Raw genomic sequence first — 4,850 nt, 5'->3', positions numbered from 1 at the left:
AGGAGAAGACTGAGCTCCTCGAAGAAAGGGACACTGCAGTTGAGAAATTGATTGGAGAAAGGCAACGCTTGAGAGACTCCCGGGGGCTTGAGGTTACTCGTGAGAGGGAAGGGTCGAAGCTGCTATGGTCGAGAAGGCAAATCGCTGCTTTGGTCGCGTGCGCGACCATTTTACTCGCTTGGACGCCTTTGGGAAAGCGAAGAACCTGTACGGTCAAGCTTCGGGGACGAAGAAGTGCCTCGAGATGATAAAGGCAAGTGGGACGGAGATCCCGCAAGAAATGATCGACGTCTTTGTCGAGCAGGAGAAATTCTATGAGGTGGAGGCTACAAAATTTTGTGTAGGTCCGCTGTCTGATAGCGACCTCACTCTTTCTCCGCTGGTTCTTCCTTCTCGTTTCGTCAAGGACATGTTTAGAGCGTCGTTTGATCCTTATGGATCGAACGTAAATTTGATCAGACCAGGGACGGCTTCTCAGCTCATTACCTCGCTCGAAATTAGCGAGGAGCCATTGGTTGATGTCACGTCGGTCCCTGCTGAGCACATCGAGGTCCCGGAGGGTGGTGGTCTTGATGAACGTCCAGAAAACGAGAACCTGGAGGAGGTCCCCGGAGAGGACAGCCTTGAGACAGGCAACACTCCGGTTCGAGAGGAAGAGACCGAGAACGTGGGCATCGAGGATCCTGTCCTTGTCTCGGATTCTTCCTCTGAAGGACGAGAAGACGAAGAGGAGGAAGACGATAGAGTCGAGGAGACGTCGCCGTCGCAGCCTGTCGAGGAGACGACCACCGAAGTCGGGAATAGAGATGTTCCCCCGCCTCCTGCTGTGGCCTCTCTTGTCCCTGTTCCTACTAGGGTGGAAGATCCGACTGTTGCCACTACTGAAGACCCAGTCGGTCCTTCTGATCTTGGGACGCTAGAGGAGGACGGTCAAGATTTTGCGCCTTGACGCTTTGCCTATGTTGTGTTTTCTTTGTACTTTTTGTGTTTGTGGTCTTGATAGACCCTGTTGTTGTATGACTAGACATACTTTCATTTTGTCGATAAGTCCTGTTTTCAAGCAGACTTTAGATTTGTGGGTTGTTGTGTTCCTTATCTGTACTTGCAACTTGTCTAAGTAAATTTCAGTTATCTTTAGAGTCTCGCAATATATTCGCCTAGAAACAATAGATTCCTGACCTTTGGCTTTTGCAAATAGATAACGACACAACCCGCTAAGGGACTTTGTTCAGCTCTTGCCGTGTTTCGATTGAGATAACGTCTAGGTGCGTTTTTCTACTTTGAAAACAAGAAACTGAATCTAAGAGTGGAAGGTTCTTTCGTCCATTTTCTCAAAGACAATCAAGTAGATGGGTAGCTAATCCGTTACGCGTTTAGTCGAGAAAAGGTTAAAGATTCACTCCGTTTGGTCGGTCAGTGCTCTTTGGGCATAGGTGACCGTTGGGTCCTTAGGCTAAGTGTCTGATCAGGACATAACTAGGAGATGGAACGTGAGTGTCCGCATACCTCCTGCTGGAGATACGGGAGCCATTGGGTTCGACAATCGGTATTTACTCGATCGAAGTCGAAACAAAGAACAAGATTTTAACTTTGGTTTTGTTACAGCTGGACCGGTTAAGGCTGCTTACGTACCTCGGTTGAGGATCAAGCCATTCGTAGTTCATTTTTTCCCGAGTGAAAGTGGCCGTTAGAAGCGCATTTACTCGGTCGAGTAGAAGTGACCGCAGAGGTGCATCGACTCGGTTTTTTTTTTTTTTTTTTTAATGTCTCTACGAGTAGAAGCGTCGTAGATACATTGAGTTCCATGCTCGAGGCACTTCTTCTCCGCGTGACGTTTGAAGTCGGTAGACGCCTGGTTTCACAAATTTGATGATTTTGTAAGGTCCTTCTCACCTAGCGCCGAGTTTACCGGCTTTCAGCTCCTTAGTGTTCTCGAACACTTTGCGCATGAAAAGGTCACCGAGTTCAAGGGGTCGGGCTCGGACCTTTTTGTTGTAGTAACTCTCTATTTGATGTTGATAGTTTTGGATTCGTAGCAGAGCTTGGTCCCGTCGTTCTTCAATTTCGTCGAAGGCATCAAGCAGCATCTCCTTGTGAGTTCGACGTACTGGGGCATTTTCGAGCGTCGGAGGCTTGAAACGTTAACTTCTGCAGGAGCCATAGCCTCGACACTGTATGCAAGAGAGAAAGGTGTCGATTTGGTCGACCCTCTTGGTGTTGTGCGGTGGCTCCATAGAACTCCGTCGAGTTCGTCGGCCCAATGACCCTTTTTTAGGTCTAAAAATTTCTTAATGCCGTCGATGACGAGCTTGTTGGAGGATTCTACTTGGCCGTTTCCCTGCGGGTAACGAGGGGTGGAAGGGCTTAATCGAATGTTCCATTTGCTGCAAAACTCCTTGAAGTTGCCTGACATGAACTGTGATCCATTATCAGTAATGATTTCATACCGTAGACCGTGCCGGCAGATAATGTTTTTCAAGACGAAACCACAGACTTCTTTGTCGGTGACTTGTGCGTAGGCTTCAGCTTCGATCCATTTGGTGAAGTAATCAGTGAGGACGAGAATGAAACGCCGCTGGCAGGAGCAGGGAAGAGATCCTATGATATCCATTGCCCATCGCATGAACGGGTACGGCGCGATCGTCGTTTGTAACATTTCAGTTGAACAATGGATGCTTGGTGCGTGCCGTTGGCATTTGTCGCAGCTTCTGGCGTAGGACTCGCAATCTGCATTCATCGTCGGTCAGAAGAAGCCTAGGCTTCTCACTTTGATTGCTAATGCTCGTCCGCCCGAATGGTTTCCTCCAGCGCCTTTGTGTGTTTCGGCCATAACCCTGACCGTTTCATCACCATGGATACATTTGAGGAGTACTTTACTCGCAGTCCATCGATGGAGTTCGTCCTCTAGGACGACATAATATGCACTGCGTGTTTTTAGTCGGCGGGCTGCCCATTTCTCGGTTGGAAGTTCCCCCTTTGAGAGATAGTCGATGAACTCAGTTCGCCAGTCAGGGCCGAATCCATCAGTATTGAGCATGTCGGTTTCGGTGACTGGGGCAATGATGATGGTTTGGTCCGTCGAGATATCGATGCTCGACTTCTTAATGCGGTGTATTGGAATGGTTCGTTTAACTTGGTCCCAAAGCTTGCTTCCAAGGGCTGCGAGGGCGTCGGCACAGACGTTTTTCTCCTCTGGGAACTTTGACAAGTTCGAAGAATTCGAACTCTGCGGCTAAGCCTTGTATTATCTTGAGGTAGGCGTCCATCCGATCGTTGCGGGTGTCGTAGTCGCCGCTAAACTGACTGGCGACTAACTGCGAGTCACAGTAAGCGCTTAGGCGTTTTGCCTTGACAGCTTTTGCTAAGCGGAGTCCAGCGATCAAAGATTCGTATTCTGCTTCGTTGTTCGAGGCTGGAAAGCCGAAGCTAATAGACTGTCTGATCAGTTCACCGGTCGGGGACTGTAGTTAAACTCCGGCACCTGCGCCCTTGTTAGTCGAAGATCCGTCGACATGCAGTGTCCAGTTTTGGTTTGGGAGTGTGAGATCTTGCACCAACTCCGGGGCCAATTCGACTAAGAAGTCCGCAAGAACCTGAAATTTTGCCGCGATTCTGTTCTTGTAAATGATATCAAGCTCACCGAGTTCGATAGCCCACTTCGTTAGTCTTCCGGACCTGTTTGTATTTTGGAGTATCGTTTGGAGGGGCTGGTCGGTTAATACTTCCACCGAATGTGACTGAAAGTATGGGCGAAGCTTTCTCGCCGCTTCGACGACCGGCAGCGCCATCTTCTCCAGAGTTGGGTATCGCGTTTCCGGTCCGGTCATGCGCCTGCTTGTATAGAAGATTGGCTTTTGCTCACCACGGTCCTCTTTTATCAGAACGCTGCTGACTGCTGCTTGTGACACTGCGACGTAAAGAGATAGAACGTCGCCGCCATCTGGCTTGGCGAGAACGGGTGGTGTTGTCAAATAATGATTGAGTTGAGTAAATGCCTCCTAGCATTTCTCATCCCAGATAAACCTCTTATTACCTCGCAGGAGATCGTAGAATGGCAAGAATTTGTCGGTGGATCTGGAGATGAACCGGTTGAGCGCAACTATCCTACCTGTAAGCCGTTGTACTTCTCTACTGTTTTTTGGGCTTGGGAGGTTCAGGACCGCGGAGATCTGCTTCGGGTTGGCTTTGATTCCCCGCTGCGTGACTATGTACCCAAGGAACTCGCCTGAGGAAACCCCGAACGTGCACTTTCCTGGGTTCAGTTTCATGCTGTATTTGTTGAGAGTTTCGAAGCAATGTTGCAAATGATGGAGGTGATCAGCGGCGTGTAGCGACTTGACAAGCATATCATCGATGTATACTTCCATGGTGACGCCCAGCTTGTTTGCGAACATTTTGTTCATTGACAAGCATGTCATCGATGTATACTTCCATGGTGACACCCAGCTTATCTGCGAACATTTGTTCACAAGCCGTTAGTAGGTTGCTCCTGCGTTCTTCATGGAGAAAGCGTCTATGAAGGTGAGCATCTCGTTTCCAGCTATGGACTCGACTAAACGGTCGATGTTGGGGAGAGGATAGCTATCCTTTGGGCAGGTTTTATTTAAGTCAGTGAAGTCGACGCAGGCGCGCCACTTCCCGTTCTTCTTCTTAACGACTACTGGATTTGCTAACCACTCAGGATAGCGCACCTCAGAAATTGAGCCAGCGCCGAGCAACCGGTCGACCTCTTCGTTTACAGCCTTTGACCTGTCGGGACCGAGCTTGCGTCGCTTCTGCCGGATAGGCTTGAATGTCGGGTCGACGTTTAGTTCGTGAGTTGTTATAGCCGGATCAATTCCTTTCATGTC

This window comes from Brassica oleracea, unplaced genomic scaffold, assembly GCF_000695525.1.
Source record: "Brassica oleracea var. oleracea cultivar TO1000 unplaced genomic scaffold, BOL UnpScaffold00886, whole genome shotgun sequence".
NCBI classification, from domain to species: Eukaryota; Viridiplantae; Streptophyta; class Magnoliopsida; order Brassicales; family Brassicaceae; genus Brassica; species Brassica oleracea.
The sequence above is the reverse complement of the archived record's forward strand: the minus strand, read 5'-3'. Positions refer to the sequence as shown.